The sequence below is a fragment of the Dendropsophus ebraccatus genome, chromosome 15, assembly GCF_027789765.1.
Source record: "Dendropsophus ebraccatus isolate aDenEbr1 chromosome 15, aDenEbr1.pat, whole genome shotgun sequence".
NCBI classification, from domain to species: Eukaryota; Metazoa; Chordata; class Amphibia; order Anura; family Hylidae; genus Dendropsophus; species Dendropsophus ebraccatus.
Genome location: NC_091468.1, coordinates 11,210,054 through 11,231,614, shown reverse-complemented (window position 1 = coordinate 11,231,614; position 21,561 = coordinate 11,210,054). Strand labels below are relative to the sequence as shown.

General features: G+C 41.6%; 1 protein-coding gene across 1 annotated transcript in view; it reads right to left on the bottom strand.

Annotated features, from left to right (window-relative positions):
* The window catches only part of USH2A (usherin), a 504,580-nt gene that overhangs the window by 253,774 nt on the left and 229,245 nt on the right, over nt 1-21,561 (bottom strand). The gene's annotated exons all lie outside the window — the stretch shown is intronic.

Sequence of the window (21,561 nt, the reverse complement as noted above, 5' to 3'; positions counted from 1 at the left end):
ATTTAAACACCGGTAGCTGAAGAAGTAGGGAGTCCGGCAAAACATGGACATAGGCCATAGGCTGTATCCGTGTTTTCCAGAAAGCCTTAGGGCAGCATTCAGCTTCTCCAGCCGCCGGTATTTAAATGCCCAATGATCGGACTTGAGCATGCTCGAGTTGCGACCCCCTCTAAAGTTAAAGGGGTTATTCACCTCTACAAAAACATTGCCACTTTCTTCCAGAGACAGCATTACTATTGTCTCCAGTTTGGGTGCAGGTTTTGCTATTCAGTTCCATTGAAGTGAATGGAGCTTAATTGCAAACAGCACCTGACCTGGAGACAAGAGGGGGTGCTGTCTCTGGAAGAAAGTGGCAATGTTTTTGTAGCGCTGGATAACCCCTTTAGGGTGCGTTCACATGTACAGGATCCGCAGAAGATCCGCAGCAGATTTGATGCTGTGTTCAGTTATTTAGATCAAATCCGCTGCAATACGGTGTGTGTGAAGCTACCCTTAATCTGGGATTTGACAGCTGATTTGGGTACAGTCCTAAACTGGTCAGGCCTTGGTGCAGATCACTTAGCATTTCCGCTTATCTTCTTTGCATAAGAACAGTAAGTAGCGATCTGCAAAATGACTGAGGACCCTGCTTCTCTACATTCATTCCATTGTACACTATGTTTGGACACCATGGCACAAACTCTTGACCAGTAAGACATACACTATATCCCTAACTACTCACTGGGCTAGGTACAAAGCATTTATGCTTACCGTGTACAGATTCACAAAATGTGTATTTAAAATTGGAGACCTTTACAGCTGCTGTTCTCTACTGAACACAAGCTGAACCGTTTAATAAAGTATAATATAAACATTTTCAAAATTGTTCAAGTTTTTCAATTAAAAAAGAAAAAAAAATTGCCGGTTAGACTTTAAGCTTTTCCTTCCTTTCTAGAAACAGACAGGAAAACACAGTTCCGTAGACGGTTGCTCTCGGTTGGAAAAGTCCAATTATTTACCTCGAGTATGGGATTACGTGTACGCTGTACGCTGAGCATGTGGCGAAAATGAACAATCATTATTTTATTAAAACAATGGCATGTATGGAGGCAGATTACAGGCACATTACTGATCAAATCCCTGCTCCAATATTTAACACCCGGGTAAGAAACACAGAGCTAACCTTGAAAAGTTTCCACTAATGTTCATGCTCAGGGAAGGAAAAGACTTACTAAACCTTATACTATTATAAAATGTTACAACATAGTAGAAAATGAATGTACCAGAGCATACAATGCCCATCCACTGATGGCATACCCTGCCATGCCCATAGGGGTCATGTTGCTTTAGTCCAAACTATAAACCATATAAACCTACACTGTTATGATCACCCAACTGATCAACCTGCCCATTCTCGGCTATTATAGCTTTGGTGTTCTATTCTTGAACAATGAAAAAAATTAGATTTAAAGCATTTACAGAAAGTACTTATGGGTTTCATTTAGAAAGGCCAGAAAGCGAGAGTGTCCACACAGACCCAATGCCTTCCTCCTAAGTTAGATGGCCTGGGGTGCCCAAAATACTACCACCCGGCCATACTAGATTAAATAAAAAGTCTATGGATGGCAGATCGTACTAAATAATGGGTAGGTATAGAGTTGTCACTGGCGGGTGTGTCTAATCCCATGTTATTTTTTGGGAGTGTACATTTACCTGGTGCTACCCCGCGCCCCCCCATTCCGTGTTTAACTTTAAAAGCTGTGGTTGATGTACAGAAAGGTATAGGTTGGTATTGACCATTGGACCATCCATACAGCCACAGCGCAGGACTCCCAAAATAACTCCAAGGACCTCACAAGTGTCTTTCTTGGGCGTTTATTCACACTAGGCTTAAAAAAAAACAACCTTTATCAAGCTCCTCCTCACTGCAAAACGCCAAGACTTGGCGGCAGTACTTGGCGTTTTGCAGTGAGGAGGAGCTTGATAAAGGTGTTAGACCAAAACGCATCACCCATTTTTAAGCCTAGTGTGAATAAACGCCCAAGAAAGACACTCGTGAAGTCCTTGGAGTTATTTTGGGCGTCCTGCGCCATGGCTGTATGTATGGTCAATTCCAAACTGCATTTTAATGCTTTGGCATTAGGATGGGTGCCAGGAGCAGAGAACCAGAGGCCGGGCAGCGGACTGATATAACAAAAAAGCCTACTAGTGTTGTGCCTAAGGTTTGCACAACACCCCCAGGTTAGTTTGGTCCACTTTCAAGTAATTTTCCCACTGATATTGTCCATGCTACACTATATTAGCGCTCCTCTTTGTCCATATATGTTGTTCATCTGCCTTACGGAAAGGTGTAGCTAACTCTGCCCTCCTCCTACAGACTCACTACAGCGATGTCCCCTTTGGGTTATTAAGCAAAAAATATCTTATTCCAAATATAGTGAGTGAATCTAGAAGGGCATTCCAACTATAAAGGGTTTTTTATCGGAAGGGAAGTTACACACTTTTGAACATATCTCCGCTGTTTACAACATGCCACGCTAAGACTTTTTTAAGTATCTCCAATTGAGGCAGTACATAGCTACACTTCCAATGGCACAACCCACCACACGCTCCCTGTATGAAGTGTATTTTTATGGCATAAATCCACCCTCCCATCTCATGAGCATACGCAGCCCTCCATCCCTTTAAACCACTGTTCTCCTTTAAGGAGAAGTGGGAATCCGACCTTCAGCTACAGTTTTCAGATACTCAATGGATGGACACATTAACATATAGCTGTAAATATTCACACTGTGCCAATCATGTGGAAGCGGCACGCACGTTTTTATATAGATGGTATCTCACGCCGCTACGACTTTCTAAAATGTTTCCCACATGCTCTAAGGCCTATTGGAGGTGCAAGACGGAAGAGGGCTCATTAATGCATGTGTGGTGGCAGTATGCTATTATTCAACCATTGTGGAAGAGAATTCACTCCGTCTTAGCTCGTATCATAGGGTACATGATTAAGTGGGGCCCGGAGGTTGCCTTGCTACACATGGGCCTAGACCACCTTATCCATGCTGACATTTCCATTATGATTCATGTACTTACTGCGACCAAACCTAAAGTAGCGCAGAACTGGAAGAGTATTGCTCTTCGCTCTATCACGGAGATCTTGAATGTGGTACAATCTAATTGCACAATGAATTGTTCTATTCATATAAAACTGGGTTCATTGCAGACATTTAATGCATGATGGGCTAAATCAAAAAGATTCATGGACAGTCACCCCTAAACTCAGGGTTATATTCCTTACGTTATGACTTAAGGGGTATTTTTCGTGTATAGCCGGGGAGGGATTGGATATAGATGCCGTCATCCACTTACCTTCCCGGTTCCAGCGCCAGGTTCCGGATCGCAGTGCCCCGTTCTCCCATCCTGCAGCTGCTTCCGGCGCAATCTGGAACCCGGCGCTGGAACTGGGGAGGTAAGTGGACGGTGGCATCTATATCCAACCCCTTCCCGGCCATACACGAAAAATACCCCTAGCCTCTTATACCCCTTTAGGAGGTTGGATGTGGTTACTATATACTTCTGGTGTCACTGAACTCTAAACTTTGCAATTGGCATATATTGTCAGGCTTGGCTTATTTGGACTTGCAGGAATATCGCCTGTTTTATTTGTGTTTTATGATTTTTCTATATCTCGCATTATAGCTGAGGATTACTGTGTTTTTTTACTATCCTAACCTGTATGAAGCGAGTATGACTCTTCACATTAAAATTTAGGCTCCCTCACATTCTGCGGTGCATGTTACATACCAAGGGCTTTAAGGACATGATTGTATCATACCTGCTTCTTAATTTGACCATTGTATTGTTATATTTTGTACTTTCTCAGTACTTGCAAAAGTTTTGAAAAACTTCAAAAATCAAATAAAAATTGAGATAAAAAAATAAAATAAAATAATAAAAATAATAATAACATGTAGTGAAAACAAATCGGTGATTTATTGGCTCATGGAAATACATCGCTTTCACTACATTGGGAGTGCTGCAGTCGTATTACTATTGTGAACTATATATGCACAGAGCTACAATACGTACACAGAAGGGAATTGGATTGTGACACCTATAACTAGAATCCTTACGGAATGCACTGTGTGATGTAGATGTAGATGATGTGGTTTGATATCCATTCTACAGATTTATGTGATATTAAACTTTGTGGCCTGGGCTGTATATAAATGATGTACTTGTTGCTTTTTATCGCAGCTCTGAGTCAAGTAGTCATCTCTCCCCCTGCTGCAAGCACGCCTCCTGCCTGATAGGCCTCACTCCCTGCTTTGACATCAGCTGTCATTCATCAGACAAGAGGCGTGCTTGCAGCAGAGGGAGGGCTGAATGTAGAGAGGTGATTCCATGACTCTGCTGTTACAGTGCTGTGTTACACCCCAGTGACTCCAGGTGCTTCACTTACATTTACAACAAAGGTAACAAATAAAGTTAAATAGGTACTTAGACTATTAAATTGTTTTATAAACTGTAGAGCTAGAGGTTGCCTAAGAAATAAAAGAGATCCTATTCTCACCTAACCACTCTCCAGCCTTTTCATTGGCTGGTAAGTAATAGACGGCTTACAGGTTTTTCAGCCAATTGGTAATGGGGGTAAAGAGGGGGGGGGGGCAGAAAGGTTATTGAAACACATTGCAACGTTATATAACTTTTGCAATGTGTTTTAATTGGCAGATAAAAGTTACCGCTGGAGTTGTACTTTAATGGGAGCACTGTGGTCATTATTGCTATGGCCAATTGTTGACTTTCTATTATTGGCCACCGCTGCCTGCAGGGAAATTTGTGGCTAGTGCGTGAAATTGTGGCTGTCAACATGACAGAAGAGAGATCTGGTAAGTGATAGAGCTGTTGTGGGACACTGTCACCATTATGGACTCATGGAGGATGTCACCATTATGTACTCACGGGGCGGCACCATGGGGTGCAGAGAAGGCACATGCACTCACAACATGGGGGCCCAAAGACCTCTGTGCCACATATGATGACTCCAGTGTTGGTGGATAAATAGCACATGGTAGGTGATGGCTTATTTTTTTTTTCCATTGGTGCCCAAGAGCTGCTGGTTATGCCTCTTGCTATCACCACTATGGGGTAACTAGGTCTATCACCATTACAAGAGAACCAAAACTCCCATTATTGCGGGTTCACTGCGGCTGTTACTATTATGAGAAGAATGCGGCTTTCACCTTTATGGAGGAAGCCATTGTGTTGCCATTGTGGGAGAGAAATGAGTCTGTGACTATTGTCAAAGAACTGGGTCTACCGCCATTGAGGGTCAATGGAGTCTGTCACCATTGTGGGTCAACGGAGTCTGTTACTATTGTGGGTCGAGTCTGCCACCATTGTGGGTCAAGTGAGTCTGCTACCATTGTGGGTCAAGTGAGTCTGTCACCATTGTGGGTCAAAGGAATCTGCCACCATTGTGGGTCAACGGAGTCTGCCACCATTGTGGGTCAAGTTGGCCACCATAGTGGGTCAAATTAGTCTGCTACCATTGTGGGTCAACGGAGTCTGCCACCATTGTGGGCCAAGTGAGTGTGCCACCATTAAGGGTCAAGTGAGTCTGCCATTATTGTGGGTCAACTGAGTCTGCCACCATTGTTAGGGAACTGGGAATGTCACCACTGTGGGGCAACTGAGTGTCACCATTGGGAGCTGAGGACTAAAAGTCAATATAAACTTTTAATAACTGTTCGTCTGTCATTCATCTCTCCTGTCGGCCCCATACACATTAACCACAGCCAAGCATTTTTTGTTTTCTATGGAGAGGGGTAAGCTGCAGCAAGAAAGATCTTGCCACAGCTTTTCTCCCTCAGAACATAGGGGTTGGGTGATGATTTTCAATCACGGCCAACAGTTATTACCACTGACAACTTCTATTGGTGTTTTTTTCTGGAGAGCCCCATACACCGTAGATTGACGGGCGAATCCTCTGCAGGCTGATAAAAGTATTGGGTGTATGGGAACTCAAATTATCAATGTTGTAGAGGAACGGTCACCACTGCCACTATAGGCTGGTATAGATTACTGCTATAATTTATGCCAATATCTGGGGTAAATTATAGTAAATCCGTCAGCCTCCATCAATATTCATTGAATGGTATATTGGTTTATATGCTTGTGTATTACAGATCTATTCCTGACATATAAATGATTTTATTTTATTTTTTTGCTTTTAAGATACAAGATTGTGATACAGAGGGATTAATGAATGGGAACAGACAGATCTCCCTTATCAGATGAGAGCAGGTGCGGGAGGTGGGGGGTCGGCTATCCCATGCCACGCTATCTTGTACTTATCTGCCTATTGTAACAACTCAGGATAAATTACATTTCTCCATTTTTTTTTTCCCGATAACTATCAGCAACAAAGTTCTCTCTCAAAGAAGATGAACTGGTAAATGAGAGGGGGGAGATATAATGTAATGGCAGAGGGTTAAACCCTAAACTTTCAGTATGGCCACCACAAGCACTGTCTCTGACCTAATCCATATATATATATATATATATATATATATATATATATATATATATATTATATATACACACACAGTGGTACCTTGATTTAAGAGTAACTTGGTTTAAGAGCGTTTGGGTTTAAGAGCTCACAGTTTTTCAAAATCATGACTTGGTATAAGAGCATTGCTTTGGTTTAAGAGCTCCCTGTGCTGGGTGGGAGGGGGAGTGGGGGAGGGGCATGGTCTACATCAGGGATGGGGAATCTTCGGCCTCCAGCTGTTGCAAAACTACAATTACCATCATGCCTGAGCAGCCAAAGCTAAAGCTTTGGCTGCCCAGGCATGATGGGAATTGTAGTTTTACAAAAGCTGGAGGGCCGAAGGTTCCCCATTCCTGGTCTACATAGTGGGGTCTACAGCCCTGTACTCTGACCCAGGAAGTCTCCCTCACCTTCCAAATCATAGCAAATCCACTTCAGGCTGGGGCTTGCATCAGAGGACAGGATTGTGGAGGTAATCTCTCCATAGCTGTAACCCCTCTCTCCCCGGACAGAGAGCGCTGCATCTATGTGCCCACATCCGCCCTGCTCATTCCTTCATACTCCCTGCAGTCTCTATCAGTCCTGATTGGTCCATGCTGAACACACCCCCCTTCCCCATTGCTGTCATGTGACCACACAGACCTCTGACAGCAGCCCTGCTTCTCTATTCTAACCTGTTGTACTACACTCCTGCATTATGAGGATCTGCAGCTCCATCCTGTATCTACAAACTGCTGCTGTGTTATCAGGGTTATGCAGTTACTATACATTATACACCACATGCTGATTGCTATACTGTACAGTAACTTATAATATCACATATTCAGCTGTTTCTAAATGTTTGTTTAATTTATTTTACATGTTATTTAGAATAAAAAAAAATCATTATTTTTGGGGTGTGGAACCAATTATCTGCATTTCTGTGATTTCTTATGGGAAAATTTGCTTTGGTTTAAGAGTGGATTTGGATTTCAAGCGCAGTGCGTGAACGAATTATGCTCGTAATCCAAGGCACTACTGTGTCTGCAAATCATTGGTCAAAATAAAGAAGGCAAATTATTCAGCATGTGTGATGATTCATTCAGATGAGCAAAGTCCTAGTGCAGTACGATCGCATTACTGCGATTAATGGTCCCACATGTGAAAAAGTGTCCATAAAAAGAGACTTGAAATATCAAACAGAGACCTCTTCATATAATATGGATAAATCAAAGAAACAAACGATGTCTTGCTTAAAGTAGATCCGGACTCCCGAACTCACTCTCCCAGACACGGATTACGTAGCACACACGTGATCACGGTACTGGTCACATGTAGGGAAGGAATTTCATTCATAAAAAACTGCTGTAGTACAGACTGCAGGAGAATCGCAAGATCATGTAGGCAAACTAACTGTACCGGCTCAGGGGAAGTTCAGGCATCACCAACCTGGATCCTCGCCTTTACTATTGCTGTGTATCGCTCAGCCGTCGCACTCAATGAGTACAGCGGTGTATGCAACACACAGGACACCCCTTCAACGCCGGATGGCCCCTCCAGGCCGTATTCACACAGAGTAGCTAGTATAATATAGAAAATTCTCCTGGTCATGGTCCATACTCGCAGAGAAAATGTTGCCGTGTCAATAAATGAGGTGAGTTCAGTTGTCCATATGATCTGCAAAAGATAAATAGAAAAGTAAATATAAAATAATGTATATACAATAGGTATAAATACTAGATGTCACATATTTTCACCAACATGGGGTAATCCAGGGAAGCAGAAAAAGGGCAAACCATCATCTGTACATACCCCTGCTGACCTTATATTCCACGTTAAGGCCACTAGGGGCCAATCTTTTTAATTCATAAATCCATTGGAGTTCTTGGAGTGGTTACCAGTCTTTACAAAAAACCCACAGATTGCAATAATACCCTACACTTTTCTAGCTGCCACCCATCTAAAATGGTTAGGGCATTGCCCATCAGCCAGATGATGAGGGCGCGTAGGATTGTCCAATGTGATGAGCATTTGGACAATACTTTGAATAATATGGTGGATGAATTCAGGGCAAGGGGTTACCCCACAGGATTACTACAGGAGTGTCGCAACAAAACTACACAGATTGAGAGAAAGAAACTTTTACAAAGGGCCAATAGAGACACAGGAGTAGAACGTATTCCCTTCATTTCCACCTTTCCACATTTCTCCTCTAAGATCGGTAATATTATTAACAAACACTGGAGTGTAATTAAGAACACACATCCTAATATTGCTGAATTTCAGGTTCCCCCACTGCTTTCTTACAGACGTGGACCCAATCTCAGGGATACATTGGTCAAAGCTGACATCACTGGTCCTACTGTTACAACACAACGATACCTGGCACCTCCTAAGAAAGGCTCCTATCCATGTGTGAGATGCATCAATTGCAAGTATATGAACAAGGGTACACATTTTATCCACCCACTGACAAACAAAAAATATGAAATTAAACATTTCCTTACGTGTGAGTCGGATTGGGTAATTTACACCTTGTGGTGTCCATGTAATAAAGTATTTGTGGGGGAAACTACACATGACTTTAAGACACGTATCAATCACCACCGATACATAATCATAAAAAAGAGATTAGACCGTCCTGTCTCTAAACACTTTACAGACGCTGGGCATACTGAGAGAGACCTCAAGTTCATGCTTATAGATAGGATTTTGCCCCCGAAACGTGGGGGTGATAGACTGACATTACTCAAACGCAAAGAACTCCAATGGATTTATGAATTAAAAACATTGGCCCCTAGTGGCCTTAACGTGGAATATAAGGTCAGCAGGGGTATGTACAGATGATGGTTTGCCCTTTTTCTGCTTCCCTGGATTACCCCATGTTGGTGAAAATATGTGACATCTAGTATTTATACCTATTGTATATACATTATTTTATATTTACTTTTCTATTTATCTTTTGCAGATCATATGGACAACTGAACTCACCTCATTTATTGACACGGCAACATTTTCTCTGCGAGTATGGACCATGACCAGGAGAATTTTCTATATTATACTAGCTACTCTGTGTGAATACGGCCTGGAGGGGCCATCCGGCGTTGAAGGGGTGTCCTGTGTGTTGCATACACCGCTGTACTCATTGAGTGCGACGGCTGAGCGATACACAGCAATAGTGAAGGCGAGGATCCAGGTTGGTGATGCCTGAACTTCCCCTGAGCCGGTACAGTTAGTTTGCCTACATGATCTTGTGATTCTCCTGCAGTCTGTACTACAGCAGTTTTTTATGAATGAAATTCCTTCCCTACATGTGACCAGTACCGTGATCACGTGTGTGCTACGTAATCCGTGTCTGGGAGAGTGAGTTCGGGAGTCCGGATCTACTTTAAGCAAGACATCGTTTGTTTATTTGATTTATCCATATTATATGAAGAGGTCTCTGTTTGATATTTCAAGTCTCTTTTTATGGACACTTTTTCACATGTGGGACCATTATTCGCAGTAATGCGATCGTACTGCACTAGGACTTTGCTCACCTGAATGAATCATCACACATGCTGAATAATTTGCCTTCTTTATTTTGACCAATGATTTGCTGTTTGTAATTACTACACCTGTATAAACACTTGCCTTGTTCACTGCTTTGCACGCTTGAAAATGATGATGGAGATCATCGAAACGTTGCGTCACTTCTTATGCTGCATGTTTTTTCACTGATGGAATAAACTTCACATTTTTTTACACTTATCTTTTGTGTGCTGCGGGATATATACCATTGGACTAGCTACAGAATCCCTGGTCAGGATTAACCGCTTGCACCACAGACTGTTCCTTGGAGTGCTGCTCTACATTTTCTATCTATCTATCTATCTATTTATCTATCTATCTATCTCCTATCTATCTATCTATCTATCTATCTCCTATCTATCTATCTATCTATCTATCTATCTCCTATCTATCTATCTATCTATCTATCTCCTATCTATCTATCTATCTATCTATCTATCTATCTATCTCCTATCTATCTATCTATCTATCTATCTCCTATCTATCTATCTATCTATCTATCTATCTATCTATCTATCTATCTCCTATCTATCTATCTATCTATCTATCTATCTATCTATCTATCTATCTCCTATCTCCTATCTATCTATCTATCTATCTATCTATCTATCTATCTATCTATCTATCTATCTCCTATCTATCTATCTATCTATCTCTCTATCTCCTATCTATCTATCTCCTATCTATCTCCTATCTATCTATCTATCTATCTATCTATCTATCTATCTATCTATCTATCTATCTCCTATCTATCTATCTATCTATCTATCTCCTATCTATCTATCTATCTATCTATCTATCTCCTATCTATCTATCTATCTATCTATCTCTCTATCTCCTATCTATCTATCTCCTATCTATCTCCTATCTATCTATCTATCTATCTATCTATCTATCTATCTATCTATCTATCTATCTCCTATCTATCTATCTCCTATCTATCTATCTCCTATCTATCTCCTATCTATCTATCTATCTATCTATCTATCTATCTCCTATCTATCTATCTCTCTATCTATCTATCTATCTATCTATCTATCATACGTAAACCCCTATGATTTATGTGACATTCCAGCCATAAAATATAGTAGCAATCACCAATGGTAAATTAAAACTCATTGCAAGAAAAAAAAAATCCCTCTTCCTTTCCTCCCTCTTCGGTATGTGACATTATGAAGATATTACACCCAGTGTGTTGTCTTCATGGTTGCTGCCCGGGTTATTACGGTGACGCCGCCCTTCACCATTTGCTTGATTACCTGATTTACATAAAATCAAGCACAGTCTTCTATGGATGTTAAAAAAAGTAGATGAGCGCTGGTGATATTAGAGATGGATCCACAGGCGTTACATGGGGGAGGTGTGGGGGGTGTTCTAGGATATTGTACTGTCGCTTATGGACACTACTCAGATTACTGTCAGGGAGGCCCATGAATGATGGCCTCTCTCCTATTGATTTCAGGCTGGTGTCGGGAGAACGTCATTGATCTCAATTTGCACAAAAATGATTGGTTAAGGAGGAAAATGATTTTCTTCTTGCTCAATGATTCATTTGCAAATTAGAAAATTAGGAAGCGGCTTCTGCCCATCTACCTGTTTTCTGTGAATACCTTTTAGTATCCCTATTGATAATCTCCCATTTTCAGAAGCACCCTACTGTAACTTTGTGTCTTTACATCAATGTTAAGATTTCCATCTATTTACAATACTGTTTCTAAGAAGGTAATCAACAATTTAGTTGATGTTTGCAGGGGGTGGATAGAGTCACATTGGAGATCCCAGAATCCCAGGGAGGGCTCACGTAGCTTTTAGAAAAGAGGTCCAACAGCACCCAATGATGAGCTTCACTCATTGAAACTTTATTGAAACTTTATTTCACTTTATTGAAAGCCAAGCTTACAAATGTATCAACCCCCATTGGAGTCCTTGTTAAGTACGCTTGATAAAGACTCAAACGTCGTATCTTGGCCTTTAATAAAGAGTAAAGCTCATGATTGGATGATGTTGGACCTTTTTTCTACAAATTCTTTAGTTGATGTCATCATTTCTGTAATAGTTGGTGACATCGGGTATGGCATTTCCAGTAGTAAACCTGATGGAGGAGAAGGAGGGGTCAAAGTGGGCCATCACTTGATGGTAGATGTTCCATCATGGGAAATGTTGTACTACACTGTTTAAGACCCATATGAACTGTATGGTACCATATAAGTCTCAGGGGGTTGTGCACATAGGGGGCATAATCTAAAAAGGGCCCCCACAAACAAAGTGTATATTTGCATATAAGGATGGTAGAGGTGAACAGCCAGTGACTTGCCATCACCGACACCTCTGGAGTCGGCGGATCAATGTTAAATAGGAAACTGATGCAGCATTCTGTGCCACCACCAACCAATAGTTTCCAGGGAGCACAACTGCACTATACAGTGTGCCACACAGTAAAGAAAAGTGCAACTATTACAGTGTTCTAATACTCATATCCCAGCTACAAGGGTAGAAAGTTGTCATATGGTTAAGGAATCTCTTAAAAAGTATCTAAAAGGGAATCTGTCACTAGGTTCATGTGGTCTTAAACTATGAGGGCAGCATAAACTAGTGACAGAAATGCTGAATAGATGGGTGTATTACTTACATCATTCTCTTCAGCTGTTCTCCTAATATGCAGGAGAATAGAATTCTTGTGTCTGCTCATTGTAGAGGTAAAAACACAAAGCTTTCAGTCGTGGTATTTGATTTCCGTACGAAAATCTATTCCTGCATAAAGATGGCCTATTGGATAGTGCCGCTGCATTAATCTACCAGGGTTTTTTTTTTCCAATTTATTTGCAATTCAGATGCTGATGCCTTGGTTTAGTATGCATATTTGCATTAAAAGTAAGTGCATTAAGTAGCTCATTGTTATGTGATTGTTTTTTAGTTTGACTTGACAGAACAGAGCATATTCTATCTACTACAAAGGCCTGCAACATGTAAGTCACTGTTCAGACACTACAACTCCCAATATGCTCTCCAAAACTAAAAGCAATTAACCAGATGTCCATATGTTAAAGGAAATCTGTCACTAGGTTCATACTGTTTTAAATGAGGGCAGCATAAACTAGTGACAAAAATGCTGAACAGATCGGTGTATTACAACGTTTTATTCAGCCGTTCTCCTAATATGCAGGAGAATAGGATTCTTGCCACACCCCTCCCCCGCCCTCCATCTGCTGATTGACAGCTGACTGACTATACACAGCATGGATAGATAACTGCCAATCAGCAGCTGGTGGGTGGAATTTTCTGCTTCTCATGAATATCCAGGACTACTAGGCTCATGCCCATAATGGGGAGGACTACTTATTGTCCATATTATTCAGGAGGAGATCTCTGAATCAGCTACACAAAACAATGTAAGTGATACCTTTCCTCCCCTACTGCAGGCTGATATGTACACTTATCATTGATGATCAGTTTCCAGCAGCGTGGCTTCATCCCGTTCGGGTCCCGCTGATGCTCACGTGACCTCTTTTTATTAGCTGACAGCAAGCCAGTGACCATAGAGATACATTGGAGACCCTGAGTATTGGTCTTTAAAATTAATGGGTAAAAAAGAGGGCCAGAAGAGTTGTGACGTCACCACCAGTAAGACCTGAATGGGACCGTACTACCAGAATGAAGCTTTGCTGCTGGAAACTGTCAATGGGAAGTGTACATATCAGACTGCACCAGGGTAGGACATTTAAAAAAGTGCACTGCTTCTGAAGCCGTGTCAGGGAATCATAACTTTCCTATATATTCACACTGCTAGACACTCCTAGTACAGCACACATTGAAGTATTATGTAAGTTCAAGTGTTTAGATCACTTTGTATTTCTTCCTAGTGTGGTGAAGGATGTAAGGAGTTTGGTCACATGACACTCTCTCCCTCAGCTTCAAGTTCTCCAGTTCTCTGACAAAAATAGCTATAAGCAACCAAGAACATGTATGCAACATAATATACACCAAAGATCCTGTACAGGCTGCTACCTTCATCTCGTAAAGATCTGGGTCGCATTCATAGTGATCATGGTGTGAAGTCTACAAGCCTTTAGTCCACACTGAGAAGACAATTCTACTTTTAAGGCAGGGGAAATCAGCAAGACCAGAGAGGGAAAGATGAACACGGACTCTCTTGCAACACTTACAACTATATTTTTGGGCACTGATTAGTCATTTTACTTGGCCAGTGTTTGGTGGAGTTGTATGGGCACTATCTAGCAGTGATGTAAGGACATTATAAGGTTGCACAATTTGCGATCCCCCAACATAATATTTAGGCATTGTTTGGTGGTACTATCCTATATATCAGTGGTTAGAAGGATGTCTATATTCTATAAAATCAGCACAGAACTGTGGGTATAATTTAAGCACTGTGTGGTTTTAGTTTGGCACTGGAGGTGTTGTGTAAGCAATATATACTGTGATGTTATGATTACCATCATACAATGCCTAAATATACTGTATATATATATATATATATATATATATATATATATTTATTTAGTTCTGAGCTCACCAACGTTGTAGATGCTCTATGTCAGTGGCATAACTACCATGGAGGCACACCACGCAACTGCTATGGGGCTTGTGTGGCAAGGGGGCTCCGTCACTCAGACCATCCCTCCCACCAGGACGACACTTACAGCAGCTCTCAAAGACCAGTCCTCCCCCTGGGACAGTGTTCGAGCATCCTGAAAGAGGTGGTCTGTGAGAACTGCTCTGAGCACTGTCAAGGGGGAGGAAGGGTGGTCTGTGAGAGCTGCTCTGAGCATTGGCAAGGGGGGGAGGGGTGGCCTCTGAGAGACGCTCTGAGCATCATCCCAGTGGGAGGGGTGGTCTGTGGAGGGGGCGTTGGTGGTTCTGTGGGAGCTGCTTTGAGCGCCGTCCGTGGTGGGAGAGGGGAACCCTAGGATACTACGATTTATAGGGCCCATACTGCTTTTTGCTATGGGGCCCCGTAAATCCTAACTAAGCCCTCGCTCTTTGCTAATATTTAGATACTGTTTGGTGGCATTATTTGCACTCTGAATGTTGGTTGTTTGGGGGGGGGGGTGTATTGTTCGGAAGCAATATACAGTAGTGTGGGGAAGGCACTATAAGGCGGTGTTTTTTGTGTAGTCTATGATAACTCTTATGTGGACTTTTCATAGAGTTCTAGTCTTATTCAGGCAGTATTCAGTGGTGTCACATAGGCAATATATACCAGTGTTATAAGGTCACTATAAAGTAGTATTGTTTGGGTACTAATATTTAGGTATTATAGGACGGTATTATTTTATATCTGCAGTTTCTAATATGCTCCCATTGTCTATAAACTAGCACAAATGTGTGTCCACTTTCAAACGACAGTAATAAATCTGGGCAGAAAATCATATGGAAGCTTCTTACTTTTCCGTCTGTCTTGGATGGGACTACACGCCGCGCACTCGAAGAAGACGGCGAGAAGGAGCCATTTGTCATTAGTAATGTAGATGTACCATATAAAGTTTCCTCGCGCCCCCCTCGTCTCACCAGTCAACAATCTTCACCCCACAGTGGCGTAGCGTCCCCTGACACCGATCCCGCCGAGACAACTTATACTTTAATGCTCGGCTGCTATTTCCACTTATCTTTTTTAGTAAGTTCACGGCACCATAATAGCCCGAGACCCGTCGAGCATTTTGGGAAAATGAGGCAAAGTTAGCGTGGCACACACAATGACTCGATTTCAAGAGGGGAGGCCAAGACATCCCGAGCTTGTTCAGCTGTGATTTTATACTGTAATGACACCACAGGGTTTTGCTTCATAATCAAAACCCTTTAAAGTCTGCATCGCTTCGGGCTTAGTGTCTGTGGCAAGGTTAACTGAAATCCACAGCAAGGATAACTGCTATCCTAAAGCAGATTGTAACAGCGGGAAAAGCTGCAACACTATTTAAAAGGATTTTAAATAAGCAGATTTTATTTTAACACTACACTAATGCATCACAGCAGAAAATGATACAATAGGCTCGCTAGAAATAGACATAATGCGTTTTCCCCTGATCTGTGCTATTTAATCTAATGAATACGCCGTGGAACATCCTTCTGTTAGGAAGAAAAGGACACGGAGAAAAAAAAAAAAAAAGAGTTTTCTAAGCGAGCGCAGACAGCTTGGCCTGGCCTTCTGGAAACGCTGAGTCGGCATTCCGACTTACACAGGTCACTGTACTTTGGAGATCTCATCCATGAATATTGGGCATGAATACCAATGTCAGGGCTGTACGGGATAGCAGGACTTTGGATTAAGATTCATATCATTCAAGGGAAGACTTTTTTTTTCTTTTTTGTGCATATATGTCTATGTGTTCCTCTAAAGCAGGGGACCGTGGCTCTCCAGCCATTGCGGAACTACAACTCCCATCATGCCTGGACAGCCAAGCTTAAGCCCCCTACCCCTGCTCTAAAGAGAAAAAAGGAAATTCTAGAATACAGATAAAATATTAAAAAGATGACAGCTATAATAAAATTCAGCGTGCTAGGAAGCGTGTAGAGATGAGCGAACCTGGAGCATGCTGGAGTCCATCCGAACCCGAACTTTCGGCATTTGATTAGCGGTGGCTGCTGAAGTTGGATAAAGCCCTAAGGCTATGTGGAAATCATGGATATAGTCATTGGCTGTATCCATGTTTTCCAGACAACCTTAGAGCTTTATCCAAGTTCAGCAGCCCCAGCTAATCACATGCCGATCGTTCGGGTTCGGATGGACTCGAACCCGAACCCGGTTCGCTCATCTCTAGAAGCGTGTCATGTAGTGATCAGAATATAGAACTATACAGTGATACTATAAAACTATAAACTATAAAATATAAATATATACTATAAAACAGTCCTCAAGTAATAGCAGCGTAGTGTTCAAATAATAGTGTGATCATGTATTCAAATAATAAAGGGGTATGCTGGAGGGAAAAAAAAGTTTTATAAATATTATATACTCTAGATATGTAAATTACTTCTTTTAAAAAAATTCCCCCCATATGTCTCCTTGACCTAACACCTATCTAATAGTGCCAGAAAAAATACAAAACATCCCTTGTCAACTGTCGAACGCCCTTCCACTGACTGTAATGTAGTTCAATGGCACTGTAAAACAGATGTATTTGAGTCATAAAACGTCCAATTGATGCCTCAAAATATGTGTGAAAATAGGGGCAGATTTATCAAACATGGTGTAAAGTGAAACTGGCTCAGTCGCCCCTGGCAACCAATCAGATTCCAGCTTTCATTTTCCAAAGAGTCTGTGAGGAATGCAAAATGGAATCTGATTGGTTGCTAGGGGCAACTGGGCCAGTTTCACTTTACACCATGTTTGATAAATCTCCCCCATAGTCTTCTAGAGAGGCTTATGGGAAGAACACTAAAAGAAAAACCTTACACCGCATGGTGTTTTATAGGCCGAGGGGACATGTATAAAACGATCCATAGAGGAGCACCCACCAATGGTATCCAATTAGATTCCAGCTTTCATTTTGAAAACTGAAAGCTGGAATCTGATTGGTTGCTATGGGCAACTGCTCTTTGGCACACAGTTTAATATGTCTACCCTGGTGTGTTTAATAAAGTATATAAACATAAAAAAGGCCAAAAACATGGCGTGTGGCAACAAGTTTTTCTTTTTGAGCGTCGGGTATTAGATCTTTCTATAAGGCCGAGGCACCATAGTGATCCTACCTATAACCTGTATGTGATTTCTTGTATTTCCTTCAGATACTAATAATGCATAATACGGTCATTTATATTCACACCTAAATGTTCTCATCCCGTATGTATTCATCTAAAAAAAAAAAAAAAACACACAACAGGGTTTCTATGGTGACAAAAATCCATTACCTTTGAATAAAGAATGAAAAAGTTTGACTTAAAATGTATGCTATTTATTATAGGAGGAATTCAATGGCCTTCAGGAGGTTCGGTAACTGCAGTCATTTTTCAGTGTCACAACTGACCCAGCGCGGCACTACCTCAAACCCGCGCTAGATGGAAATGGGAGATTTATGCAATATTCTTTTTGCATGTTTTACATAACAAGTGGTATCACGGAAAAATACACGACCGCCGGTACCGCGCCCCGTATGTTATTTATGATTTTATAGCATGGGCACAATGTGTGGCTGTACGGTCCCTGACCTCACAACCTAATGTTACTATAGTAGCCGCTTCACTGGGAATAGAGCATGGACCCATACCTGCCATACGGATGAGAAGGGATTGGAAAAAGTACAAATTTTCATCTATTTATATAGGATCTGCCCCCAACCTATGGAATATGAATTATAAATGGAATATATAACCCCTTGTCAAACCTCAAATCAATGAACGCTCCTTAAAGGGGTTTCACCACAAAGGTTAAGAGGTCTAATCTGATGCATTATGTGAAATTAAAGGGGAACTCTCCTCAGGTTAGAAAAACCTAACCTGCTGGTATGTCTTTATTGCACAGGAGACACCAAGGCGAAAGGTATGTCTCTCACCTTCTTCCTCGGCACCGTTTCAGTACAGTTAGTAGTTCACTGTCCCGTAAGACCATTAGGAGCACTGTGGTACCTGTTAGGAGCACTGCCCCGCCCCCATAGCACGGACCCAGCCCAACTCTGGCCAACCTGCTCCGTTCATTACAATTAGAAAAGGACGAGCCGTGCTCCTAATGGTCTTACTGGACCATGAACGGGGCTGAGGAAGAAGGTGAGAGACATACGATACTCCTCAGCATCTCCTGTGCAATAAGGGGCTATCAGCAGGTTAAATTCATATAACCTGCTGGAAGTTCCCCTTTAACCCTTTAAGGACATAGTGGATTTTGGTATTAGTCACCAGGCGCCAATTTTCATTTTAGCGTTTTTGCATTTCCCTCCTTGCCTTCTAAGAGACATAGCGCTTTGATTATATCACCTACAGGGCTAGTTAGGGTGTAATTTTTTGTGCCACAATCTCTAGTTTTTATTAGTATACAATTTTTAATTTTTAAAATGATTTTTTAATTAATTTCTTTCTGATAAATATATATTTTTTCTGTTTTCATTTACGTCGTTTACCGTACGATTGTTATAGCTTAGTAGATCGGACATTTGCGCACGCTATGATATATCATTTGTTCCTTTATTTATTTTTATGTTTTTTATTTGTAAAATGGTAAATGGGGGTGATTTAAACTTTTATTGGGGGAGGAGCTGTGTAATATATATATATATATATATATATATATATATATATATTTTTTTTTTTTTTTTTAAGTGTCACTGTCGTTTCATTTTATTTTTATTTTTTTTTGCAGAAATCAATAGTACAGGCAATTTTAAGAAACTTTGTCATTGGGTTTATTAGCCAAAAAAATGCATTTTTATCATGAGAAAGCAGTTTAAAGCTCTCCACCTGTCTTTATAGTTCTCTATGGAGATGGGAGGGGTAGAGGGAGATGAGGCACTAAAACAGGACAACAAAGAGTTAATTTACAGCTACATCACCGAGCTTTCTCCTCTGAAGTCAGCACTGACCTCTCTGACCTCTGAATATCGGCTTTCACACAGCTCCCACTGTGTAATCCTTTGATCTCTGCTAGCGACTAATCTCCCTCCTCCCCCTCCCCTCTCCATAGGTTACACAGGGCCCGACTGATGTAAAAAAGTCAAGATTTCCTGATAACGAGCAGTGGATGAGAGAGAGGGGGGGGGGACCTGGGGAAAGTCTTTTTGAATGCAGATAATGGCATATTTGTCTAATAAACCCAATTACAAAGTTTCTTGAAATCGCCTGGACTATTTATTCCTGGAAAAAAAAAAATACAGCATTGACACTTTAAATACTTTTTAAGTCCCCTGAGGAGACTATTACATGTAATCATTAGATACACTATTCTATGATATTGCATATCATTGATCAGTCTTATCGGTGCTCTGGGGGCAGACTCTATGACCAGACTGTATGGAGGTCAGCATTAGACATCTGGCAGTCAGGGAAAACGATCAGTCACACTGCTAAGTTTCCGATTGGACAGTGACAGGAGATCAGCTGAAATGCTGCAATCTCTGGTGCTGAGTATAGGAAATCCATTGAATATCCCAATGCTTCAGCTATGAGATCAGTGCCACATGATGTCCATTCCCAAAGCCACCAGAGACATGGAGCCTAGAGGGGGCAGCCTGTGAACATGTTGCTCTCCATGGGTCAGAGATGGGGAACAACATTGATTCACACAATCACACCTGCCTCAGTGTCAAAAAGTGTGTCTATGGGAGGGCTTGTGCGTCTCCGCTCAAAGAATTCCGCCGAATTTGCTCAGTGTGAACAGGCCCGTAAAGTGCAACATTGAATTAAAAAAATAATAATACTTTTCCGCATTCACATTTGGAATTCTTTCCTGGAGTCTATCAGTGCTAGATGACTACTGCTGGGGTACAAAACAGAAAGAAGCCAGAGTGCCTTATTGGGTGAGAAGGATATATGTTAAGTCATCAAATGAATGAAGGTTCATCTGATTGCGTTCACCATATTCCATGATATTCTACCTATAGCTTTCTATAGCTGGACACTAATACGGGATGCACCAGACGCTGAGTACAAATGAAAATCAGACGCAAAACCCCTTTTGTTTCTAACAACACATTCTCTTATTTCTGCTGATAGTACCTGACTACAGACTCTGTAGTCAGGATCCACAAGTTAAAGGAGAAGTCCGGCGAAAAATTTTAAAAGTATTGTATTGCCCCCTAAAAGTTATACAAATCACCAATATACACTTATTACGGGAAATGCTTATAAAGTGCTTTTTTACCTGCACTTACTACTGCATCAAGGCTTCACTTCCTGGATAACATGGGGATGTCACTTCCTGGATAACATGGTGATGTCACTTCCTGGATAACATGGTGATGTCACTTCCTGGGTAACGTGGTAATGTCACTTCCTGGATAACATGGTGATGTCACTTCCTGGGTTACATGGAAATGTGACTTCCTGGATAACATGGTGATGTCACTTCCTGGGTAACGTGGTAATGTCACTTCCTGGATAACATGGTGATGTCACTTCCTGGATAACATGGTTATGTCACTTCCTGGGTTACACAGTGATGTCACTTCCTGGGTTACACAGTGATGTCACTTCCTGGATAACATGGTGATGTCACTTCCTGCATAACATGGTGATGTCACGACCCGACTGCCAGAGCTGTGCGGGCTGTGGCTGCTGGTGAGGATGATGGCAGAGGGATGCTCAGTGTCCCTCCAGTGCCCTGTGTCCCTCAGTGTCCCCCTGCCATCATCCTCTCCAGCAGCCACAGCTCTGGGAGTCGGGTCGTAACATCACCATGTTATGCAGGAAGTGACATCACCATGTTATCCAGGAAGTGACATCACCATGTTATCCAGGAAGTGACATTACCACGTTATCCATGAAGTGAAGCCTTGATGCAGTAGAAAGTGCAGGGAAAAAAAGCACTTTATAAG